At 40.1% G+C, this 27,657-nt stretch overlaps 1 protein-coding gene across 11 annotated transcripts in view; it reads right to left on the bottom strand.

The window, feature by feature from the left end:
- The window catches only part of LOC144050745 (uncharacterized), a 145,168-nt gene that overhangs the window by 12,190 nt on the left and 105,321 nt on the right, over positions 1 to 27,657 (bottom strand). The window contains exon 7 of one of the 11 annotated variants that reach the window (XM_077564308.1): positions 10,355 to 10,732. The exons of 5 other annotated variants lie outside the window; for them this stretch is intronic. The gene's annotated coding sequence lies outside the window, so the exon portion shown is untranslated. Of the gene's footprint in view, positions 1 to 10,354; positions 10,733 to 15,819; positions 15,869 to 20,445; positions 20,485 to 22,804; positions 22,824 to 27,088; positions 27,108 to 27,657 lie in introns of those variants that run through there. 5 more of the 11 variants (XM_077564310.1, XM_077564313.1, XM_077564312.1 and 2 more) reach the window with 5 other exon arrangements.

The raw sequence follows: 27,657 nt of genomic DNA, 5'->3' as shown, positions 1-27,657 counted from the left end.
CTCCAACCGCGCTAGCTTCGCTAGCTTCGCTAGAATGTATTAACAAAAACAACATTGTTGATTCATCACTTATTTCCGTACACTTTAACCACAATTTAAACTTTTGGGCTGCTGGGAAAGGAAAATAAGAGACCTTATTTGGAGAGATCTAAAATTGTACATGTTGACCACCAGATCTATTTTTAGCCAGAGCTAGCCACGGCTAGCAGCTCACATATATCACGATCGTATTATGGTAAAAGCATTTTTACCATCTTACAATAACACTTACCTTATTTAAAATGGTCAGAACACACTTTGGAAATCCTTTCGATTTATCTTTGCAATTCTGGACACCTCTTTGTCCGTTCCCATTCGACATTCCATGGACCCGTGAACGCCATACAGTACAATGTGGGGCAAATGACGTCGCGTGAATACGTTCTAGAAGCTGCGTGTCACATCTTTCTCACCCTATTTTTGCACCAAGCGGTTGAACAAATGAATGAATCAAAGTAACGTGTAGCAAGCAACACGAGCGCTCCTCAGCATTCGTTCGCCACACCAAAGGCTTGCTGGGTCGGTCGGTAGGTGCGGGTCGGTGACCTCATGTGAATACTATGTACATAGACAGCACCAGAAATGCAAATTCTATTTGGCTGGAGAAACAATAGTGGGTAATAGAAATAATATCGACACAAGAAATAGAAAGAGCTAGCTAATGCTAACTGAGCACATCTAAGCAGTGGCTGTTGTTCTCAGAGCCATATTGAGCCTTCTGGTCACAACAGGGGCCATATCTGCTCTTATATGTGTGTGCGTGTGTGTGAGAGAGAGACAAATGTGCGGTGTTGTCCGTCCGGCGGGTCAGCGCGAGTGCTACACGTGGCCTGCGGGGGCAGCGTGCGGAGGAAATGAAGGAAATGAAGGTTCCATTAGATTAGAGACATCGAGGCTGCAGGCCATGTGACAGACACTCCAATAAAACTCCTGCGCTCCATCAATCTCAGCACACGGTACCATATGTAGTATGAACGGGACCCCGCCCAACAGTACATCCAAGACACTTTTATGCACTATTTACCATAATACATGTTTTAAGCGTGTGGCATCCACGAGAGGTGGCTCGTACAATACCAGCTAGTAGAAATAACAACAGGTACTAGATATTGTAATTTGAATACAGTTGTACTGTTTGCTAGCAATCTATTAGGTAAGTGAAATCATATTAGTTATTTAAGATAGTACCAGGTACTAGAGTAAGCATTTCAAATAGTACCAAGCAGGAGAAATAGTGCTAGTCGAAGTAATAGCAATCACACCATGTAAGGTCGAAGAAATACTAGCAAAGTGAAAATGAAACAAAGTAGTGCATTTACTACCAAGTACTAGAAACATGACCTTGGAAGATGGAAGAAATCGTATCTGGTACTAGTAACTTATGAACACGCCATCATATGCAGTAGCATCCTGATGCTCACCTCAATAATGTTGACCGTGATGATTGTGTGTGTGTGTGTGTGTGTGTGTGTGTGAATTGCATGGAACCCTCTAAAGATCTTTTGACTTTCTGCAGCGATTATCGGACAACGTGGACATTGTCTCACACACGCGCACACAAACACACACACGCTCGCAGCAATCTAATTGCTCTCGGAGGAGAAGCAGATGCTGAGCAGAAAACTGGCTGAGATTGAACTCTCCTCCTCCTCTCGGCACCTCGACCATCCCTCCTTCCCTGCTCCTTCTCTCATCCCTCCTTCCTCTTTCCCTCCCATCCGAGCTCATCACTTCCTGCGTAGCGACGCCATCATTCCGCCTGATTTGCCACTTTGCGTCGTAGAGGAGAGAAGTCTCTTTTTTTTCTGTGTCAGTGTGCAGCACAGAGAACTAACAAAAGGGGTCCAAGGATTGACCCTTGAGGGACCCCATGTCATGGCCATTCCGATTGAAAACTTCCTTCAAGTAGGACCTCAACCCTGTTGGGACGGTTCTATTTTGTCCTTCCCAAGTTTCCAAGCAGTTCAACAGAATATTATGATCAAACCTTCCACTGAGATCCAATAAGACAAGAACTTTCCCCAGTCAGTCTTCAATCTTAAATCATTTAGTACTTGAATTAGTCGTCAAAACGCCAGTTATTACAATTACTAGATATTGTGTCAGCTGCTGGAAATAATGTACGATATGAGAAGTGGTGTAAATACTGGAAGGCAGTCCATCATTCAGGCTGATTGTTGAGTTGCAGTCCAACGTTTTGGAGACGAGTTTGAGTCGCGGGTCCTTCCTTTATTAAAGTCTGCGCTAATTGAGAAGGCGGCCAAATAATGGAGAGTGACACTTTAATGAAGACATCAGGAGGAGGACCAAAGAAAGACGGCAAGCTTTTATTACAAAAAAAATGAAAAAAAGACACGGAAATTGAGTGCGACTTGCATGTAATGTGTTGGGCTTCTTTTTTCTTTTTTATCGGGTTACATTGCGATTATTTGGAAGTTGGCGTTTACGGCCCAAAAAGTTGAAGTTGCTTCTCCAGTTGATGTGAAGCTGATTGTGTTTGCGGGGGGGGGGGGGGGGGGGGGTGTGTGTGTTATGGTGGGGTGTTATGAAGGCGGCCGCGCTGCTGCTGGAGCTTCATAACGTGTCAGACGTTTGCTTGTTTTGTCGGCTTGCAGTAATAAAAACATTTTGTAGCACACGTGTCGCCTTTAAGTGAGATTAATGAGCGCACGCAAACACAAGACCGTCCTTTGTAATTTCAGATGAGCACCTTCTTTTTTTTCTTTTTTTCATCTGGGCGCAGCGTTCGTACGCTAATGTTTATTCAGAATGCTTTTGTTTGTTGTTTACAGGTCCTTTCATGTAACCATGGCAACGACTACTACGATTTCTACTTAAATTTGGGGACATTACAATAAAACAAAAACAAATATTTTTTTCAAATAACAGTTTTGGTAAAATAAAATAAAAATGCTTTCTTCTCTTCAGATTAGGACTTTAAAACGTTTTTTGATTGTGTAAAAAAAAAAGTTTGACTTTTCAAATCTAAAAAAAAAGGATATATTTTTTGCACGCTCATAATATTAAAGGTCTATGAAAATGTCAACTTTACTTTCAAAAATGTAAAAGTGTCTTTTTAGATGTATTTTTTTATTTCCATCCAAATCGGGAGCTGCCAAGCGTTTTGAAAGTGAGAGCCACTTTTGGGATATTGATGACTGCGAAGGGCTATCAATTTGATACACACTTCTGAAACGTACTCAAATTATTTGGAGGTAAAGCATCTTCTCATCGTTGTTTCACCCGCAAACATTTCTCCAAGAATGTTATGATTTGGTCATGTGCTACAACACTGACCTTTGTCCTATACTTTTTTTTGCATTTTTATATAAAAACGTTGGTATTGCTAAATGACAAAAAACTGGTGTCTGTGGGCACACGTTGATGACGATATTTTCAATTAAAAAAGAGATTATTTTCATGCAAGGTCACATCACAAAACCTGATGTTTTAACATCTAAAATACATCATTTTAAAGTAGAAAAATACATTTACCTTAACCCCCCCCCCCAAGTGTGACGCATGTCAATTAGAATGCTTTAAAAAGTCTCCTCGCGTCCAAAGTGTGATGTGGTTTTGTCGACGCGCGTGCGACAGCTTAGCCCGAGTCGAAAAGAAAAAGCGCCACCAGGAGGAGCGTTTGCGTTTAATGAGAATAACGAGCTGGCGCGAGAGCAAGGTGATCTCTGCGCAAGCGAGCCCCAGAGAGAGTGAGCGCCCGGCACGCTCATTTTTCCGGGGCGAGGGCCCATTAGCATGGAGAAGCTGACACGCTAGCTTCAGGCTACATAAAACACCCTAATGACCGCTACGCTAGCCCTCTCCATCAACGCTGCAGCAAGACTTCATTCGCTTCCTGACCCAGCTTGCAACTTGTGGGTCATTTTCATCAATAACGCGAGAGACGCATCCCGCTGAATTCCCTTTTGAAAATTAGTATGTTTGACAAATATGAGCATTTCAATTACTGGCAGTTTTTATCATCCAAACACTAATAATTGTTTCCAAAAAAATATTGTAGAGTATTTTTTTTTTTACTTTTAAAGTAGATTGTCTTGATAATAATAATTAAAATAAATAAATAAATAAGTAAATTGGTTTAAAAAGTTAAAAGTTTAAAAATAAAATTACATTTTTTAACTTTTAAAGTTAAAAAATATATATATATATATATATATATATATATATATATATATATATATATATATATATATATTTTTAAATATATGTAAAAAAATAAAATATATATATATATTTTTTTACTTTTAAAGCCAAAATGTATTTATGTGTCCTAAACAAAGTTGAGTTGCAACATGATTTTTGAAAATGCTAATTCCATTTTCAAATATATAAGATGTTTCTTCTGTTGCTTCATTGCATGAAAACAAACAAAAATGTGTCTTCAAAGTTTCTTTCGTTGGTTCTTATGAGCTGTTGTTGATCACATTATAAAAATGATATATTCAAAATGCATGAATACGTTCCAGCCCCTGAAATGTTTTGTTTTATGTTATAAATAAATCAAAATAGCACTGTATTGTAAAGGGGCGTGGCCCAATGAGTGATGTCACTGGCATGGCTTGTCTTGAGTTGTGGCCTGCAGCAGCTCCTTGCAAGTGTTCAAGTTTTCAATAACCTGCTCCAGCTCCTGATGTCACTCAATAGGTCACGCCTCTTAAAGGCATTAGCAATAATCACACCAGATTATATCATTACATTCTCTATTACATTTCAATTCATGTTTAAAATTGATGTGATACTTTATAATACTATACTTAATAATAAAAGGAATAATGTACAGTGCTACTACTGTGTAACTCCGTATATTCCCGTTTTAAGATTAGAATTTTTAGTTTTAGAATATTTTAGAATAAATATAAATAAGTTTTGATTATTTCAGGGAGGGGCATTTTCTGTATAAAATGTGAGTCCAACATGAATTTCAACATTAAGACATTCATATAATTGCAATTGCGTTCATCCCCCAAATTCCTGAAAACAACATTTTAGCTTGTTAATAATTGAAATTGCATACAAACACATACAAACAGCACCAGAAAATATGGGGAAAATATGAAATATGATTATTGAAAAACTTCTCCTCCCCCATCATCTACTCTTATTTGGAATATTAATTTCAAAACATGTTTGCATGAATTATAAATGACACACACACACGAGTGCACGTCAATACATCATCCCTATTCTTTCTTATTCATAATAATTATATGTGTAAATACTGTATATACATTATGTGAAAAAATGATTCAGGTTGTCTTTATGGTGAGAAGCAGATATGATCTTTAAAGTTGATCTCAAACGCTCATTACAAGATTGCTTGCATGTTTCAACACGCCAACAGAAAGATTTATTATTCATACTTCTATGCTATAAGATTGAGATCATATTCCACATAAGATCGCTAATGTTCACTTTGAATGGAATCCTTTGAACAACATTTTAATATTGTACTGCAACATACTGAAAAGTCTACTTGTGATAATATTATGAAGGATTTTATTTTTTTAATTAACAAATAGCTGAAATATGGACATAATTATAAACATAGTAATTAAACATCTTGTCTTAAATCAAGCGTTCCAAGCATTCCTGAATCTAAATAATAATACTATAAGTAAAAATTCATATATATATATATATTTGTTCTTAATGCTATGCAAAATGGCTCAACAAATGTATTTAAAATGTAATTCATAATAGCAATAACAACACACACTGTTAAAAAATGTTTTCAACGCATTTTAGATCCTAATGGAGAATTTAAATATATTATTATGATGAAACATACTTGAACATTATTCAGTGTTGTATTTATTATTGAATATTTTTGGGTTTTATTGAAAATGAGGAATTGTATTTTATTTCTGTGATGGTGACATGGATCATTCAAATTGTCGTCTATTTTTATGAAAAACATGATTAAAAAAATGGACATTTATTCTAATGATTAACTACGACTTTCATTCATTCATTATCACATGATTTGGGGGATATTTAACTAAAAGAAACATCTAAAATATAATTAAAAAAGATAACACATAAATATCTCAAATACAGTATTTGAACCAAAAGTATTATTTAGATGTAGAATATTTGCCTGTCTTCATATTATTGATTTATTATTTCAGACTACTGTGTACTACTGAGCAAGAGACTAGCAAATATTTATCAATACTGTACATGAATTTTGAATTTGAAAATGTGCATTTAAAGTTCATAACTAATAGCAGTCTTCACTAGCCCTCTCGTGTTTACATTCAACACTTACGAAATAATCGCACAAAGTGTGCGCGCAAGTGCGAGTGCATGTGTGAGTTTGTGTACACATGTGTGACTGCTTAAGCGTGCCTGTAATCACACAAATGATTGCTAGCAATTAGCGCTGTTCCGCTAATTAACTCTCTCGCTGTCACGTTGTTTAGCGCCTGCGCTCGGCGCCACCAATTTCCCACCAGTTTCCCACAATGCACCTCTGCACGTCTCCTTGTTTGTTTGTTTTCTGCTGCCTAACCTTGCGTCATTGAGACAGAGGCTGTGCTAGGAATCATTCGTCTTGAAGGATTTTTAAACTAGTCATCAAATGAAAAATTAGGGCTGGGCAATTCATTGAAATGTAATTGTGATTTTTATTTGGGCTTCTCACAACAATAACATTATAATCAAAGAAAAAAACGATGAATGTGCCGAACTGTGCGGTGCATTTGTAAGTTCCTACGTTGTGAAAGGACCCTGAATGCAGCATGTGACGCGTTTGTGATTCTGCCCTCACTGAATGTCCTTTAAGCTGTTTAATGACATCCCAGTTAGAGTTGACTGTAAAACTAAAGACATACACAAAAAAGAATGACACTTGTTGTATATTTAAATACAGGAAATGCTTGATGCTAAAAACATCGCCATGCTAATGCTAGCAGTTCATGTAAAATCCTATTAACATGCTAACTGGCTAAAGGCAGGCTATTATTTTAATCTGTTATTATTTTACTGATTGTTAAGTTATATTTAAAGTTGAAAGTTGGCGGTTGAATAAATATTTAGTTTAATAGTTTTTATGAATTGGGATTTCAATCAATCAATCAATCAAGATTATGGTGCTTGTTATTGTTTAGACTCAGTATAGGGATCACACATCGGCATCAGTGCTGTTGCACGTCTTCAACCCAGCAGACGAACATTTAGACTTAAAAGAAAAGTGTGGCGGCATGTGACTGTGTGAAAGTTCTTTTGCTCCGGCCGAGCGCGGGGGCCGAATTCCCAGTGGGGAAGGTAGTTGCTTTTAGCGGCACATCTTCCTGTGATGAGGCGTATCCAAAAGGTTTTATGAGAAAAAAATGCTGATGTGGCAGCAGCTAATTAACAAAATGGGCTTTGTAGATGGTGGCTGTGACCCGCCTCCCCACGCCCCCCCCCCTCCCTCCCCTCCTCCCCCTTCCTCCTTTAAGTCATCTTGTGTTTGAATGTGATGAAGTTAGTAAAGCCGAGAGGCTGCATAGGAAGCGCAAGGCACGATCGCAGCACTTCTAAATCGAGACTACAATCAAAACAACGTCCTTACTTTTCTTCTTCTCTGATTGGTTGCTGTGATCAAAGCGCATGTTTAATTGGGATTTTTTTTCTTTTTATTGCTATGCACTCTTTTTCCTGCCGACTCGTTTTTTTTCCCTGCTTTGTAGCATATTTGACAATATTGTAACGCTGTTGGAGTAGCAAGTTGTGAAGTCGTAAAACTCTACATTGGTGACCCCTTTGGAAAACACAGACCGTGAATGGTAAAGCACAATTTACTAATAGCTTTCTTCATTCATAAATATTCGATATAACTTCACAAAACACATTGTACGTGACATTATGCCGCTATCTCTCTGCATGAAATTATATGATGAAATACTGAAATGTATGGATCACTTATGAAATAAGATAAAAACAATAAATGAAGCAAAGTTTGCTGCAGGTCAAAATGAGTTTTGAGGACCAAAACGAAAAACAATTTATCACTATCTGCCATTTTGGTTGCTTACTTTTCTGGGAAAAAAACAACTCGGATCCATCCGACTTCCGACCATCCTCGAATGCAGCATTAGATGCGAAATCAGGAAGTAGTTCTAGTTCCGGTCAAGGCCTGCTGCCGATGAGATGCGGATGCGAACGTGAATTTGGAAGTAAATAGGAAGGAATTTTACAGTTAAATTCCCTTTGAATGGGCTCATTGTACGAATCACAATGACAACTGTGTGCTTGATATACACGTGGCAAAAAAACAAAAACAAAACGGGACGCCAGGGCGGGATCCGCATAATAATACCGGGACCAAACATTGTCGGCAAAATCTGTCGAGTTGCGGGACCCGAGGCTCAAAAACCGGGACGGTCCCATTAACTCTTTGACTGCCAAAAACGTTAAATAACGTTTCGTAAAATCCTATGGAGTGCCAAAGACGTTAAAAGACGTTTTTTTTTCCAAAACAGGTGAAACTAACCATTTTCTATTGTTGATTACTCAAAAACGGAATAAGGTAGAAACAAACTTTTTTTTTTCTGATGGAAGATGAGAGTCCAATCTTGTTTTGGCAGTATGTGTGTTTCCATAGTCCAAACACATAATTTTCTATGGACCTTGAAAGATCAGTCAAAATGCTTAAAATCGGCTGGCACCCACGGCATCCCTTTTCTGAAAACGTCTGGCAGTCAAAGAGGTAAAACCGTGTCATCTGGTCACCCTCCTCCAACTAATCAACGTCTTTCATGCTAACGTAGCTAACGTAGCTAACCTATCATCTCCTTCCCTCGACTTGTGTCTGTCTGCCAAAAATTTCACTGACCAGCGAACCAATCATCTTCTTGCCTCCCCATGTGTCTTCAACCAATCAGCACGTACCCATCCTGCTCCTTCAGTCATGTTTGCTTCTGGCCTGGTCTTAACCCTCATTTTTCAGCACTGCTCATTTCCTGCCGCTTATTTCTTGGCTGCTCACCACCACCAATGCCCGCCCATGCATGAATTCCGAGGAGTGTGCGAAGGATCCTCTGCTGCTTTTTTGTGCAACATGTTGCCGCCATGAGCTGTGATGTTTTCAAACATCAGAGCAGCTGGATACGATCGGTTATTCCGTGTGAAGAACGAGAAGCGGGTCCCTCCGGCTCTCAAAGGCCGTCCACTCCGCATGAATTATTAGCACGTATAATTTGAGCTATTAGTCTCCGGGAGTTGATGCTACGCTCGGCTTGCTGGTTCCGTCGCGTGTTCCGACCGACTTTGTGACACATTTCTGTGTTAAGTTGAGCGGGAGCTGCGCTATTAGCATACAGATTATCTATTGTGCGCTCCGGTGTGCCGCCGCAGAAAGGAATTAGCATTCAAAAGACAGAGGCGGGCGGGAGAAGAAGAAAAAAGACGGGAATGAAAAAGAGGATTATGCATATCCTACTTCGCCCCGTTTACGTCTCTAATCTTCCGCCGGGGTCAATGTTTTATCCAAATTGATTTCTTCCAAGCTCTGTGGCGCTGCATGACGCCTTGTCTGGACGCATTTAAACGCTTTGCCTCCTTATCGGCACAACGCTAAACACTGTGATGACTTCATGTAAAGGAACAAAACGCATTTGTGGCATTCACATGAAACTTCACTGAAAGGCAGGAAAAAGGTTCAAAAGGCCCGAAAATTCCAACAACCGGACCAGCTTGACCGCCAAGAAGCGGCCCGTCTCGCTTCCAGAATCCTGCCATTAAACGCAAACGTCAACACAGAAACTGCTAAAATGTTGGGCTCAACGCGGAGAACGAATTTCGCCCCACTTCGTTGGTTGTGACAATCAGTGGTGCTTTCACTTTAACTCACATTCGGAGTATATTTAAATGCAGTCCAAAACCCTTTCAAAAATCCGAATACTGCCAATATTCAGGTTTTGGAAGGCCACCATCGTATTACCGTGTACAGAGTTACTCGTCTACTCTCACATGTAAACGGGTTATTCCAAATCCATCAGAAACCGGAATTTCCACCTAAAACCGAATATTGTAAACGTAGTCAGTGACAATCGGGTCAAATGAGAGCCTTTTGCCCTCCCGTGTGATCAAAGTCAGCAAAAGTGCACATTGTGGAAGTGTCTGAAGATGATCCCGACCGATTATCCTCAGATGACGTGTGTTGAGGAGTCTAGGTGTTGTTTGTCAATAATTTCACAAAAGTTAAACGAAAAGTTTCGATGACAGACATTTCCTTAATAAAGTGCTGCTGCATATGACATGTGGTATAAATTATTTGGTAATCCGTTTATTTTATATAGACCACGACAAATATTGCAAACAAGCCTTAAAATATTATAATAACCGCATATCTTGCCCGTTACTAGCAGTCACATTTACTGAATGCAAAGTCTTAACTTTGATTGAACTGGTCTTTAGAATGTCTTTGGAAGTCGTCTTCAGGTTTCAGACATGATCTAAAAGCGGATCCAAACCAGACAACTTTGCATCCTGGTTGGATAAAGTCCCAGAAAGCAGCAGCAGGAGCAGTCAGAGTTGATGCAAAAGCAGCCGCCCGCGTGCTGTCAATCATCCGCTTGTTATCCGTCGCTGCGCCATCGCTCTTCCCGCGGCCTCCCGCCCATCAGTCATCGGCTTGCGTCCGTCGCACGATGTCTGCCGTCAACATCCCAGCGCAGCCTTTCCGAAGCTCGAATGATGGAGAAAGTAGCCAGGATGTTGAGATGGCAAAAAAAAAAAAAATCGGATCCGATAAGCACCACCAGTCAGGAGCGAGCGTGTCTCGGCAGAAAAGGTCCACATTTATATGTTGTGTTCAAAAAAGGTGATGATAGTCGAGTTGATTCATTGATAGCATTGCTATTGTTTTTAGTTTGTCACTCACTCACTTCCTTTACACCCCCCCCCCCCCCCCCCCCCACACACACACACATATTTGGTGGTGCTGGCACCACCCACTGACTCGTTCATCAAATCATATTCAGGGTCTTTCTTACCTTGGCAGATAGTCGTGTAGCGTTTCTTTGCTGTTTTCCATCTAAAATCGCATTAATATTTGCTTCTCTTATTCATTCACTGCCATTGACGGCTATAGACGTCAAAAATTCATTTGAACTATTTCTATTAGTTTACATTTTTTTCCCCCACTTTTGTTAACAAGAGTATGAAAACCTAGATTTTTTTTATTGTACATTTAGAGCAGATACAAAATTGTTCTTTTCTTTTTTAATTCATTCACTGCCATTGACAGCTATAAACGTCAAATATTCATTGAAACTATTTCTATTAGTTTACATTTTTTTCCCCACTCCTGTTAACAAGAATTTGAAAACCTAGAATTTTTTATTGTACATTTAGAACAGATATAAAATGTGTGATTAATTGTGAGTTAACTAGTGAAGTCATGCGTTTAATTACAATTAAAAATGTTAATCGCCCGTTGCCCCTAATTTTTAATCTTTATTTTTTTTTTTTTTTATGGCAGTGAATGAGTTAATTAACTCCAAAAAGATTTCTGTTTCGTCCCCACCCCCCCCAAAACATACCTTACTTTATCGTCCGACATTGCTTTGTGACTACAAACGTTAATGTGACGTAATGTACGGTCAAAACGTGCGACGTGTATCAGGTCTTATCAGCGTTTGTTTCCAAAAAATCCACCCCCTCTAAGCGCAAATTTTGGGCCCTTTTTCAAATTTCGAGCGTTTTCATTCAGTTTTATTTTCGCATTTCTTGAAAATTTGAATAAAAATGGGTGGATGGAAACCCCATTACCGTTACAGGTGAATTTGCGGATTTAGGTAGCTTGTCAGCTAGTGTTAGTTTGACCCGAGATTCTCAACACTTCCCAGCGAGTGCGGAATGAAATACTGGAGAGTTTTCCGTAGACAGACGGCACAGGCAATGGCGGCGGTGACACCGTGGCAGGCGTCCTGCCTCATCGGTGGCGTCAGCGAGGATGGGAACGAACAGGCGAGAAGGAACGCTGTTGTTGGCTGCTGACAGCCGGCACAACGCCGCCCGTCGAGGGATTTGGGCTAAGTGGCAGGGCGGAAAAGCGTTGAGGACGCGCTCCGCATCAGTCAGCGGCGTGGAGTGGGCGTCGGCGCTAGACAGCAGGCCAGCCTTGTCTTGCTTTTTGTGCGTGTGAATACATACAAAAGCGTGTTTAATTTTGGCAGCAGAGAATGAAAACCAAACAAGGTAGCACCTTGTTGTTCTTCCTCCTCGCTTGGGCCTTCATCATCCTTTCACGGGCGTCAGATAAAGAGCTCAAGCGCAAGCAACATCCATGATGAGATGTGACACACAAAGAGTCTTAAAAAAGACAAGGAAGAAGAAGAAGGACGTCTCGGCTCCCGTTTGGGGGCGGGAATCGCATCCGTGACGCAAGTGGACGACAACCTTTGATTCATTTTCTGTCATTCCGGAGGGCGGACGTTATAATCATAATTATGGCCTAAAACATCTTCCGTCTTTCGGTGGCTCATCAGATTACTTCATTCATGCCAAACGACTTGAAATTCAATTTCTCATTTGAAGCACTACTTTGACTTGGATCTCTAATTTGAAAATTCAGTCTAGTCTAAAACTCGAACCCTGGCCTCAAACCCAAATTTGAAACCGTCATTTCAGCGCTTGTCTATTTATGCTTGCCTTCAAAGTCAGCTTTCCTACCCAAATCCTACCTAACTCCTTTGAACTCGACTTTGAAACCCTTGTTTAAAAACCCTCATTTGAATTTGTAACTGAGGCTTAAAACCCTCATTTCAAATGTAACCTTGGCCCGAAACCCGAATTTCAACCCCTAATCTCTGCTTGACACCCTAATTTTGGCTTGAAACTCTACTGTACTTTGGAATCATAACTTGACCTTTATTTAAAAATGTAAATCCCCAAACTATTGTTTTAAACCATTTGCTTGAAACCTGAACTTGAAATTCATTAATATTTTTTTATGTACAATTAACACCTTTAAAAGGGATTATTTTCCCACCGCTGTCGCCTGATGATGACATCACCTGTGCTGAGGAAGTAGGTAACAACCAATCATGACTGAGTTATGATTGGTCGTTACTTACCTCGTCTGGTGACAGGTGATGTCATCTTCAGTCAACAGCAAGTAGAAAAAATAGTTTAGTTTGTATATGGTAAATGATGAAGTTACCACTTTAATTATAGACAAAATATGAACTTTTTACTACTGAAAATGGCTCAATAAGTCAAGTATCCCTTTAAAGCTTGCTTGAAATTGAAACGCTAACTTTTGGCTTGAAAATCACATTTGAAATCTTACCAAAGGCTTGAAACCCCAATTTTGTTGCTTCCACTGTATTGTAAAGTGTAATCTTGGCTTGAAACCCGAACTCGATCTTCAAACATTGCTTGCTCAGTAAGACGCTTGCGGCATATTGTCCTTATTTCCTACGGGGAGCGAATCCAAACGGCGTCCGGAACGCGATTCCTCCTCAACACAGACACGACGCCGTCTTTTATTTGGTATCCAAAGAGCACTAAAGCTTCCGCTGCAACATCAAGCCAGCGTGGGAATGTCATCAACGTGTCATAAAGGACGGAAAGAGTTAAAAAATGTAAGCGCCTGTTTAATAAGTCCTCCAGGTTTGACGCTCCTTGAGTGGATTTATGCCGAGAAAACACAAACGCACGCACGCACACACAAAGTATCAAAGCTCACGTTGGGCCTCCGAGCCGGGCCGTAACTTAAGTGTCACGGGGTGGCATCGGCTCTCACTGAGGGACGCACAAACTCCTCAAATGGACTTTTTTTGGGGGGGGGGGGGGGGTGGCGTCGTCGATTAGAGGCGCCGCCGAAGCCGGCAAATCCTGGAGCGTAAATGAAGAAGACGAATGGCGTACAAGCGCGACGCTGTCAGCCGCCTCCCTCCCAGCCCGAGTGTTTTATTACAATCAGTACCCGTGTCTGCTTGCACGGGGGAAAATGTGCAAGAAATAATGATGTGCAGGGTCTTGGGGGTCCGGATTGAAGTGTTCCTGTAAGGATTCCGGTGGTGTAAGCAATTTATTTCTTAACACGTAGTTCATATTGTTTAAGACACGCCATCTATCTGCCAGCCGCCACACGAAATATGGCTTTAATACCACGGCCGGCGCGCCGGGGGGACGGCAAATATTTCTACCTCTGCCCCCCGTCAGGAAAACACACCGTGCCAAGGAAAGCAGCATTCAGATGGGAAAGACGCACACGCTGACCACATGTTGCTTGACAAACGCGCGAGAACGCAGCACGGAGAGCAAACGCAGCCCGGAGAGCAAACGCCGTTGGTTTGCGAAGGATTTGTCCCGTTGTTGCAAAAGGGAATTCGGAACTTCACGTGTCGCACTTCAGACGTATTCCAACAATTGGCTCCTTTTCCAGACCCTCACAATTCTTACCAAGACTTCCACACCCGTTTTTCACTCAATCGCCGGCACCAGCAGTTTTCCGCTCATATGATCAAGTATCGGTAGTTGGCCCGAAACTTTGAAGAGCCACAGAATATCATCGATGACAATTTAAGCGTCACCTACAGCAGAGGTCAGCGACCTTTACTGTCAAAAGTCAAATAACAAAAAATGCAAACATTTGAACATTGTGATGAAATTCAGGTTTATAAACTGCTGCACTGATGAAAAAATAACCAAACAAATGGAAAAAGATTCTTTTAAAAGTGTGTTGTTCTAGAACTAATCGATTTTCAGGGTCATTCTTGAATGCGAATGCTAACTCATTCACTGGCAGACATTTTCACTGAAGCAACCCCCTTTGCTCCCAGCAATTATTATTATTCACAAATCAGTTTAGAAAAGAGCTTTTTTGTAACATGGCCCTGGTTGATCTCTTATGCTCTGCTGCCACCTGCTGGCTGTTTTCGTAATAACTTCCATTCTTCAAGCGTCCCTCTTCGTTTCAGAGGCTCCATCTTTTTTTTTTTTTTTTGGAGCTCCACAGGAGACCCCTGACTGACCTTCAGAAAGAGTTGACTGTCCTCTTTAATCAGAAAAAAAAGTTTGTTTCAACCTTTTATTGATTATTTTATAATCAGCACTGTAGAAAATGGGCTGGCTTAACCAAAAACATTGCAAGTGGAGGAAATGATTTTTTTTTGTGAGAAGACAAGTGAAGCAGAACAGTGACTTGGAAATTGACTTTACAACAATCTGATCGTCTGTATCGGGATCGGACGATATTTAGCATTTTATCCCAAATTGGTGATCGGCTGTAAAGACATCATTTGCCCGATCGATCAATGACGTTATTGATCAGCTCCACGAAAGAATGCTGTATTTACCGTTTTGCGAGCCTCGTGAGGAATAAGCGGTTCAGGAAACGGATGGATGCGCAGAAATACGAAGAAAAGCGGCAAAAAGTCGAGTTTCGGAACATGGGTGACTTTCTTATATGCATTCACTCCGCGGATCGAACCCACAACCTCTGGGTTGGGAGACGACCACTCTACCATTGAGCCATGCCGTGTTCCAAAGTGTTTATGTTGACATTTTTGGAGCACAGATGAATCCAATTTCCATTACAATGGGGAAGAACGATGTTCGATACGAGTGTTTAGCCTTTGGAGGATTCAATTCCATAAATTATAAATAGTTCACCGTGAGGCGTGTATGATTCATTGCTTTACTCCTCTTCATTTGCTACGAACCACTACGAGTATAACTAATAAAATAATAATGCTAATAATGCTGACTTCCAGATATTCTTCATGCTTGTGTTTCTGGCTGTCATCGTGTTCACTGGGCCTCTCGCACTTGTGGCCTTTCTCCTAATTGGCGTTAAAGACGCTCAGGGCCTCTGAAACACACACACACACACACACACACACATTCACACACACTCAGCGACTCGGAGTGGCTGCCGTGCTAAAATTAGCGCGTGTGTGTGTGTCGAGGGGAGGAGGAGGTGTGAAAGAGAAAAAAAAATCCTCAGAAGTGGTCCTTTTGCGCGGCAAAAAGTGCAATGATGGCGAATATTCTGCTCTTAATTACCGCCTGTTTACTTTTCCCTCCCCCTTCAGCCTTCCACCGCCTCCCCCAACCCCGTCTTTGCTTCTTCATCCTCACCTCCTTTTCCTCCTCCTCCTCCTCCTCCTCCGCCTCCTCCTCAACGCATCCCGAGGAGATGAAGCGTGCACATTCTCTGACTAAAAAATGTCAAAGCTGAAAGATTTCCAAGAAGGAATTGAATCTTTTTTTGTGGGTCAAATTAGAACCTTTTCCGTAGAATATTAAGACTTTGTCCCATTATAAGTCATTTTTTTAGTAAGTCATTTTTCCTGAAATATTCTTATCTTCCTATACACTATTTCATACTTCTAAGAGGTTTTGTTGTTGTTGCAAAATATAGACAAAAATTATCTGGTCAAACTAGTAGTATTTTAAGTTTAATATTATTTTATTCTAACCTTAATTTTCAGAAAATTTGAACTATTGTCTCGTAAAACTCAAACATGCTTCTCGTATTATGAATTATTTTTCAATTATTTTCCAATTTATTCTCGTAAAATAATGATTTATATTCTTGGAATAAAAAACCTTTTCTCTTTAAAAAAAAAAATATATATTTAAGTGCATGTCTTTGGCATATTACAAAATAAAACATTTATTTCCTTTTAAAAGATTAAACTTCAAACATCAAAAGTTGCAACTTTATTCTTCCTTATTATTATTATTATAATAATGCATAGTAATTCTAACTTGCTTCTCACAAAACTACAAATGTTGTCATAAAATGACAACTTTATTCTGGTAATTCATGGCTTTTTCTTGCCTCGTGAAATTATAGATTCATTCAAATATAAATAAATATAAATAAATAAATAATAATAAAAAAACATTTATTATTTTTTTTTAATTTATTTGTTTTTTTAAAAAAAAGGAGAGCAATGATGATGTCAAATCGAATGAACAATACTGAGCTCTCCTGGGAAAAAAAAGAAAAGAAAAAGAAAGAAAGAAAAAATATATATATAAATAAAATAAAAAGTTTATTCTCTTAAAATGTCGATGTCATAAAATTAGAACTGCGTTCCAAAAATATTACAAACTTTTTTCATCATATTTACTTTTTTAAATGGCATAAAAAAAACCTATAAAGGTTTTTTCTTTATAAAATGACTACTTTATGATTGTATTATTTTGAATTTTGCTCTCATAAGATCTTACAAGTCAAATAAAATAAAAATCTTATTTTTTTTCTTCCTGTTCTGATAATGTAACGTTTTTCTCCCTTCTCTACTTAATCTTGGTTTTATTCAACCTTTTTTTCTCTCTTCAATCTTCGGTGATGCTTTTGCAACACACACCTTGATGTATTTAAGGTGCAAGGCAGCATTTATTTGAGGGAATATGTCACACTGGATGGTACATACTGCACTGCACGGTATATTCCCACTCAATAGTGCAGTGTGTACGTGTGTGTGTACATGTGTGTGTGTGTGTGTGTGTTGTTGGCAGGCAAAGTATTAACAATATTTACAAGCAGCGAGTCAATGATCCACTCACAGAGTCGACTATCTAAATTCTCTAACAGGGACATGCTGTGAATAATTGCCTTGTTTGTGTCTCGCTCTCGCACACACACACACGCGCACACACACACGCTAACACGCGCGCACGCACAAATCAATCTGGGAGCTCCCGATTTTGCTCTCTCGCTCCCTGGAGAGGAGCTCATCTTGGAAGCCACAACAAGGTTCAGAGGTTTACTATTGACCAGCCGGAGGGACTCCTTCTCTGACGCGCACGCACGCGCGCCCACGCACGCACGCACGCGCGCCCACGCACGCACGCACGCACGCACGCGCTCTATTTCGCTGTAAATGCACTGCGCGTGTGTGCGCGCCACAAAATGAAGTGATGAACTTGCAAAGTGCTGGACAGCCTTGGAAGGCGTTCCTTTCAAATTGTGATTGTCGATTTGTTAGGAATTTGATGTCAAGCTCGCAAATGGCGGTTGGCATCGGGTGCAAACGTGCTGAACACTCAACCATGCTACAAGTTCAAAAAGGCTATTGAGGAACGTTAATGTGGTGAAGAAGGCAGCACACCACGTCTGCCAACTGCCGCTGGAACCGTCGCCTGCGTGGCCACAACTCATCCTGTTTTGTTGCAACAATTTCTATTTAGAAATGATGGACTATTTAGAACTTTGTTGCTTCATTTGATGAAACATACATTGGTGGTGCGAAGCTCATTAGGGAGAATTTTCAACAAAGACTTGTTTTGCTTTTTCTTTGGCTTTCTTTGAAACACTTCACTCATTTGCTCCCAAAATATGTATGAAAAAAAAACTTCTATTTAATTATTGCCATGGTCCCAAAAACGTATTTATGTTGTTTTCTGACGTTTAAAGCAATTGTAGTTGTTACAAAAAACGGCCAGCAGGTGGCAGCAGAGTATAAGAGAGCAGCCAGGGCCATGTTACAAAAAAGCTCTTTTCCCCACAGTTCTAAACTGATTTGTGAATAATAATGAAACTTAACTTAGCTATATTCTAATGCTAATTGCTGCAAAACGGAAACACATAGAAATATACTTTTTTTTTCCTGATGCAAGAAGGGACTAATCTTTTTTTGGGGTAGGTTCAATGTTTTTATAGCAATAGAACACAATATTCTGTGGGCCCTGCAAAATCAGTCCAAATCCAGTAAAACAGCCGGGAGCAAAGGGGGTTGCTTCAGTGAAAATGGCTGCCAGTGAATGAGTTAAGAGAAAATTGAACTTGATGTCATGATAATTCAATGGGCATTGTGCTGCTCCTTCTGGTGTGCGCACTTTTACTATCAGGGGCAATTTCATACAAACAGACGGACGACAATTGATTCCACGATGAAACGCAGAAGTCGAACGTGGCAACTAAGTTGCAATTTTTTCTCATTTGTCGCTGCCACTTGTGTTCAAATATAAGGCTGGGTATCGATTCTAATTTCCTCAATCGATTCGATATCGATTCACAAGAGTTCACATACTGATTAATTATGGAACATCAATTCTTAAATATCATGGGCAATATAAAAACTCCACAAACATTCAATTCCAAATGAAATTTTGTGGCGGCAGTATCTGGTTAAAAGTAACATGTCATAATCACTTAAGTGGTTACACAAACATTGGCATCAGCAAGGATAAGATAAAAATATTTTCATAATTCATAATATCTGTAAATTATATATCAAAATAATTGATTTGTGGTTTTATGAATGGATATCAGGCTCAGAAAGGAAAATTGATTATTCCATTTTTTTAAACCCAGCCCTATTCAAACATCATTTTTTCAAGGTTTATGACGACCACAACATCGATGCTAGTTTCATTAGCGCATCAGAGGTGTATTGTAATGTGTGTTAGCATGAAGCTAGTGTTTGTTTGTAAGACAAAGTCGATGCGTACGTCAGTTGGAATGCATTATTTGTGAGGGCTGAAATGCACACATTTCCTGGAATTCCACGTAAGTGTATGAGGTGCGAGCTCACTGTATGTTAGACAAAAGAAGTGGAGTCTTCAGGTAATTGCTGTTTGGTGTCAGTTGTTGTTGTTGTTGTTGTTAAAGGCGGCCATAATGACCAGTAAGGAGAGCCTTAAGCGCTGCTGGCAGCTTGAAGCTTTGACGCAAAGCAAAGGTCATTGATTTCCTTCCTTCCCTTAACGCTCCGCTACGACTACACCTCGCGCGTGTGTGTTGTTTTTTTTAAACAATTCGTCCGTATTTTGGCATTTTGCGAACAGGCTCAGGACAGCTGGCCGACGAGTCGACCTTGACAGCCAATTGGACAAATAAACCTTCAATTTAGCTGCTGGGCTTGCCGACGGTCCCAGCGGGGAGCCTTCACCGATCCCGCCTCCTCGCCGTGACAAACACGGCCTTAAAGATAAGCTAACAGCCCCCGTGCGCTGCCGTCAAAGTCAATCCCTGGCAAATGTTATGTCAATCTCGTCTCCCGGCACGTCCGTCCCGTTTACACATCACCCGCCCCCCTTTCTGGCCTCAAACCCGAGTGACGTCTCCATGCGTGGTGGTCGCCGACCTTTTTCACGCCTCGGACCCGTTTGGTGGAAAGCAATACAGTGACGCCTTGAGACACGTGCCAGCGTGTCACAATCTGCGTTTTTGTTGTTGAGATTAGATTTTGCTTTGATTTAGTTTCATGTCTGGTTTTCATGTTCACATCTGGTCGTGCTTGTTATGTTTTTCTTCCCACCGGTTGTCGTCAGTCCTGCTCCTCGTGTCTACCAATCAGCTGCCTCTAGTCATCAATTTGTTTGTATTTAGTAGCCCGCTTTTGCACGTCAGCATTTCTCTAAGGTGATGTTTTTTGCTGTGGTCATGCCCCGCCTTCCTGCTTCCTTCCCAGCACTTGAGTCGGTTTGGCAGATGGTGAACAACCTTCCAGGGTGAAGGTCAATGCGGAACTAAACATAAAACAAAGACAATTACACCCTGGGTATTGAAAATAACCACTTTAGCTTAATGCTAACCCATAAGGGGAAACACCATAGATGGGCTAACTAACAAATAGTGTCTGCTGGGTTATAAACGAGGGCTTGAATTCTATTCAAGGATCAAAGAAAGCTATCAGAACAGTCCTTGGATCTAAATGTACTTTCTATTTGGGGATGTTTTATTTATTAGAAGATTTTACTAGTAAATATTTGTTAAAAAATAATTGGGAGAAAAAAAGTAGAAGCAAAAATAGTAAATGTGATTAAAATATGTGATGAAAGTATGCATTTAATTTGTTTAAAATTAGCTTCATCACTTGACAGCACTCGTTAAAATCCTTTAAGCAACGGCTATTTGAGCACAAATGTCTATACAGTGTGTGTATATATATATAAATATGTATGCAGAAGGAGCAACACAATGTCCATTGAGGTGAAACAAAAACGTGGCAACATCTATCATTCTTAACATTTTGATAAATACAATTCTCGTTTTAACAAACAAATGGAAAGTCGCTGAATTTGTACGTCTCCATTTGCAAGCGTCGCGCACCTCGACTCGCACTGCAGTAGAGCACGTGAACATTTGTGCCACACGTGTCCATATCCATCTGACGGAAATGAGGCGTCGGGAGGCGAGCGCGTCGCGGCGTAACGGGTAATGACGTGCCATTTAATGATGCTGTCCACAATGATCCGGCCCGCCGTCACAGTCGCGGGGGAGTGGGACAAGGCCGAGTGGGCCCGCCGCCATTTTACAAAACGGGCAATATTGTAATCCTCAACGGCGCTGCCACCTGATTGGACGTGACACGTGCCACCTTCATTTGCTCTCTTCTTCTACCGCCCCTTCCGTCTTTTCTATCGCGCTTTTGTTCTTTTAGAGATTGGATTTCCGTATGATGGGATGATTTGACTCTTTTTTTTTTTTTTGGTCTCAGCAAGAATCCTGTCGGATAGAAGAGTTCTTTCCATTTTCCCAAAACATGCGGGTTAGTTTCACTGCAGCCGCTAAAGTGGAGTCATGTCAATGTTGTCAATGATCCTGTCAGAGCAACAACGGACCGTTTTAAGGACGTCGCATTCAAGTTTATTCACGGCTCTCATTTTTCAACATTCTGAATTGGCAAACAATTGTAAAATGACATTAACCACTCTTGACGCGTTCATTGCTGTTGACGTTTTGTTTGCCAACTAGAAATCAAGCGTTCACTGCCAGCTACGAATATATCCGTCAATGATGTTTTTCAACATTTAGACGTGGAAGAAGGTCTCACCCAGCTTGTCTGGGAAATTCAGGTTTGTAAACTACTGCACTGATGAAAAAATGGCCAACAAAATGGGTTTGGATTTTTTCGAAAGTGACCTGTTCTATAACTAATCGATTTTCAAGGTCATTCTTGAATGTGAATGAATGAACTTTAACTCATTCACTGGCAGCCCTTTTCACTGAAGCAACCCCCTTCGCTCCCGGCTGTTTTACTGGGTTTTGACTGATTTTGCAAGGCCCACAGAATATTGTTTTCTATTACTTTAAAACATCGAACCTACCAAAAGAAAGAGTAGTCTTTTCTTTCATCAGGAAAAAAAAGTATATTTTTATGTGTTTCCGTTTTGCAGCAACTAGCATTAGAATATAGCTAAGTTTCATCATTATTCAAAAAAGAGCTTTTTTTGTAACATGGCCCTGGCTGATCTTTTGAATTTGATGAGTGAATGGTTTTGTACCGAGTGTTTCAAAGAAAGCCAAAGAAAAAGCAAAACACTTGCTAAGTTGGATGAGGTCTTTGGGTTTGTGTCATTTTAAAGGGTCAAATCACAAACGGTACAAGCACTGAAGACATTCCACCGTGGCTATATAATACGTACAGCATATTGGCATACTATATATGTATCTCCATATTCCTGGAATCCATAAATATGCACAATGAGTCCACTTTGCATATGTGCATACAGAAGACCCCGGCGCGCGTGGCCCACTTGACAGGCGTAATGACACCTCGGGGCGAGAGATTAAAACAGGACCTGCAGCGAGAGCGTCAGTCTGGCCGCGATAATGAGCTTCTCGTTCAGCGTGCTGACATTGGACAACATGAAAAAATAATCACTCATAATCATAATTATGTGAGGGAGGCCAGTAATGAGTGTTTAGCTTCACCTAACAGCTACTTTCAGACTCGGACGCCAACACGCGCCGCAACCAAGCCGGCGCAGGTTAAGTGCAGCTTTTCCGAATGGGGAACAAAGCGGGAACGAGCCGGCGTTAACGAGGCTTGCGTTTGTATCGCGTGTCCCTGCGTGTGTGCTTCCTGCATTGATAAGGTCAAAATACGTCAAACGCACAATCAAACAAAGTGGAAATATTCAAAATGATTTACAGTATTTGTCTTGTCTTGAAGTTTAATGTCAATCTAAACAAACACAAATGTAGCATAATGCTAACATGCAATGCAGAACACTATTGCAAATGTATTATTTCAAATAAAAAAAAAAATCTCTTATTTTAGTTGGATAAGTGAAACTTAACTTAACTTCACCTAGAGAAGTAACACATTAGATTAGTTGTTACTGTAATAATGTGTTATTTTTGGAGTAATGTCTTACTTTCTAACTTGTACTTCTATTTAACTACAATTTTTTTTTTTTACCTTTTTTGTTACCTCTAGTAAAATTTCATTTTTACATTTATACTACTTTATACACAATTTAGGCATGAAATTGTCCTTCTACTTGAGTAAAGCGTGTGAGTACTTTTGCCACTTCTGGTGAAAATGTATTTTTGCTTTTGTAATAAAATGTTGCGCTTCTTTTTACTTTTTCAATTAAATAAAGGAATGAAATGAAATGTAATTAAATCAGATTCTATTTTTTGAGTATTGTTGCTTCTTAATACAAAGTGTAGATACTTTTACCACAATGGTTTTCTATTGTGTTTCGTACTTTGTACTAAGCCAGTCGTTCTTAACCTGGGTTCGACCGAACGAAGACACACGCCCCGGTTCAATTAATTTGTGGGCCAATTGATGGGCACATCATGTGACTTTGTTCACAAGGGAACGTATGGTGTTCCGCAGGGTTCCATTCTGGGGCCTCTGCTGTTTCCTTTTTTTTTTCTTTTTTTTTCTTTTTCTGGGAGATCTCAGTATTGATCATTTGACATGTCATCATCATTGTTCTCCCTTTGCCTCTGCTGTTTCCATTGTACCTGCTGCCCCCGGGTTCCATCTTAAGAAAACAGCGCTGTCTCTTTTAAAGTGTTCTATAATGATCGAGTTGAGTTGAGTGATGGGAATCAGCGTTGAACAATTCCGGCCTAGCCTTGACCTATGTCCTAAATTTGAGTAAAGCGTCCCCAGTTCTACTTTAGCACAGAGTGTGAGTATGTTGGCCGCCTCTATGTGTGCGTGTGTGCGTGTGCACGATAGAAAATCAAGTGCGCATAACTCCACATGACATTGATCAGAAGGTGGCATGTATAAACAAGCATTAACAAGGGTGGCGTTACTACGCCTTTGATTGTGTGTGTGTGCGTGGACTTGTCAGGTGCGCGCGTGTTTGTGCGCCGCCCCGAGGGCAGCCCAAGGGTTCGCCTAGAGCGTCTGTTCTTACACCGACAAGAGCGCCCTCGGCCCAGCCGGCAGCGCGCTAACCTTTTCAAAAATCCGCCGTGATGTTCCCCGACAATTACGGAGAGACGCGGCGTGGCACGCAACGTCGAGATACACGCCGCGACTTCACAAGGCCGACGTGAGGTGCGAGTGAGTCCGTGCGACGGGAATTAGACAGAGTTTGGAGTGCCGTTCACAGGGTGTTTTTTTCAAACCTCCCGGATCACAGTGTGCCAATTTCGCTCAGACTTTATATAATAATTCACACACAAGCTCAAATGGCAGCTTCAAACATCAACGGCAGACTTTGGCTGAAAGGAGACTTTTTTTGTAGGTTTACTCGGGATAGACATGACTACCAAGTTTGAGGTTGCTCAGGTTTTGAGGGCTCAATTAAAAAAAAAAAAATATATATATATATATATATATATATATATATATATATTCTGCAGAGCCACTTTTTCTGAGTCTTAAAGCTCACACTAAATGCACACACAAAGAACAAAAACAAAATGTTTTGCTTCTTTTTTTTTTTCAGGAGAGCTCAGTATTGTTCATTCGATTTGACATCATCATTGCTCTCCTTTTTTTTTAAAAAAAAACAAAAAACAAATCAATTAAAAAAAATTTAATAAATGTTTTTTTTTTTTTTTTTTTTCAGACACTTATGTTCATGCTTTATGGTTATGTACTCCGGTTATGTATTTCTGGACTAAAGTCTTAGAAAAACTTTCCGCTATTTTGGACTGTAGGATACCTTTATCTCCAAACTTGTGTTTGCTAGGTAACCTAACAACAACTGACTTACCACATAAACAATTTCAATCTACACTTGTAGCCCAATAAACAAACTCTGAATATCGACCAATGGTCTAACCTCCTCATAAATCACATTTTAATGGAAAAAATATCGGCCTCAAATAAAAACCAAATATCAAAATTTATAGAAACATGGTCTACGTATATAGAATTTTTTAACCTAATTCCGGTTACTTAATTCTGTCTGTTAGCGAGAGCCACTACATCGTGATAACTTACATTGATGTTTCTGCATTTGGCAATTTATTATTATATTATATTATTAGTATGGGATTTTTTTTAATGGGCTATAGGTGAAATGATGAATACACACACGCTCGCACGCACGCACGCACACACACACACACACACACACACACACGCACATACACATACACATACTCACCCACATACAAAAAAAAAAATATATATATATATATATATATATATATATATATGTGTGTGTATATGTATATATATATGTATATGTATTTAAAAAAAAAAATGTTTTGCATTTTAGCATCCGTCTAGCATCCATCAAGCTAATTTGCTTGTCGTCGGACAAAATATGTCGGACACGTTTGTATTTGAAAACCCCCTTGAAATGCAAATTGGTCCAAATTTAAAGCAAAATCGGCTTCAAACCAAACTGGCAGACTTCCTGTTTCCTTTCAGGCATGGATTCTTGAGACTTTTGTGTGGGTTTACTCGAGATAGACAGGACTACCAAATTTGAGGTTGCGGCTCAATAAAAAAAAATAAAAAAAAATATGCTGCAGAGCTATTTTTTGTTTTGTTCAGTGAGTCATCAAAATACAAAAAAAAAAGCACACACAATTTTTGGTTTTGGTCTGTCTAGTATACGGGACTCGAATGGGCTCTTTGCACAAATCCACTACTTCCTCAATTTAGTACCACTCCTTCATTTCCCGTCTTTTATGATTGGACAAACGAATTAATCCAGGTGTGCCTGACCTCAGTAACCACAACGACAAAGGCCAGACAGACCCGTGCAATCATGAAAGACAGGAAATGAAGGAATGAGTTGAGGAAGTGGTGGATTTGTGCAAAGAGCCCATTTGTTTGCAGTTGGACAAGTTTGCATTTGAAATCGTCCTTGAAATACAAATTGGTCCAAATTTAATATACAGTAAAACGTCTGCTTCAAACCAAAATGGTTTGAAGGTCCTTGAGACTTTTTTGTGGGTCTACTCATTAGAGACATGTCTGTGAAATTTGAGGTTGCTCAGTGAAACTGTTTGGCGAGCCATATTTGTAGTTCTTATCTTACCGGGTTCCAATTTGGTAGCAATCAGACCCAATCTGTAGGATTCTGTAAGGTTCGTTTGTGAAGGACCCCGAGAAATCTCCCAATTGAACCTAAAATGGTTGCTTCAAACCATAATGTCATGCTATGCGTTTTAAGGCAATGTCAGGATAGACATGCAAGCCAAATGTCATGTTTAGTCTCTGGTGGCTGAATTGGACTCATCTTTGGTGACCCAAAATGTCAGCTTGGTACCAAAATGGCAGAATTATTTTGCGGTAAAGCTTCTTGAGACTTTTTGTTGTGGCTCTAATAGTGGAAGACGAATGTAGCACATGTCACGTTGCTATCAAACTGGCTTGTGGGGCTGAAGAGAGAAGAAAAGACGATCACACTTTCCATTGCCGTGAAACGTGACGTCTTGGTCGGCGGTCATCCTCCCGTTGTTTTTTTTCTTCCGTAGTGCATCTCCGTGCGTTGTAAATAAATGTTTATTTGCACATTAGCCGTCACTTCTGGCAGCTCAGCTCGCGTGACATCAGAAGGGAAACGTCGAGAGTGTACAAATGTAATTTCTCCTGCGCGCGGCATTAAAGTTCAAGGCTTGAAACAAACGCAGCCTGTGAGTGAATTACACTTTCTATTCTTTTCTTCTTTTCCTGACGGCCCACTGAACCTTCTCGTCGACAGACGGCGTATGCACCAGCAAACATGCTGATTCCAACTTAAAGGTCATGTTCTTTTCACGCTGACGAGCGGCTTCCTTCAAGGAGCCGAGCGACGCCAACGCCGCCGCGCTCCAGCGCCGTCAAGCCCAAAATAAATGATCTTTGCCAAAAGTCAATCTGCACTTTTTTCTGCAGCGTGAACTCCCTGATCAGGACGGAGGCGATCAATTACATTCACTTTTGGACATGAATCTGTAAAAAAGAAACGGGATCTGGAAAAGGACCATTTTTGGGGCCACCATCAAATTTGGCTCCGCCCCAGATAATAACGAAAAGTCTGCGTGCACTCTAAAAACAATTGGGTCAAACATCACCTGATTATGGATCAAAAATGGACCGATCCACTTCATGGGTCAATTTGACCCAACTTTCAGCTTGTTTTGATCCAAGTAAATGATCTGACCAATATTTAGGAGTTGTTTTACACTAAAAGACAAATTTCTTCACCCAAGTAGAGGATCGGTCCATTTTTGACCCATAGTTGGGTTCTTTTTTGACCCAACTCTTTTTAGAGTGTGGTTTAAATGTTGTAGCAGGGTGCCAAAATGTGGCAACCCTTATTTTGTTTTGAAACGACCACTGAAAATGATCAAATTGAACCTAAAATGGATGCTTTAAATAAAAATGGTAGACAGCAAGACTGTTATTTTAACACTGTCAGAGTAAATTTACCAGAGTAACGTGTCGATTGAGTGAAATTTTAACACCGACACTAGTGCAATACACTCATAATTGTTTAAAC

This window comes from Vanacampus margaritifer, chromosome 4, assembly GCF_051991255.1.
Source record: "Vanacampus margaritifer isolate UIUO_Vmar chromosome 4, RoL_Vmar_1.0, whole genome shotgun sequence".
Taxonomy (NCBI): Eukaryota; Metazoa; Chordata; class Actinopteri; order Syngnathiformes; family Syngnathidae; genus Vanacampus; species Vanacampus margaritifer.
The sequence above is the reverse complement of the archived record's forward strand: the minus strand, read 5'-3'. Positions and strand labels throughout refer to the sequence as shown.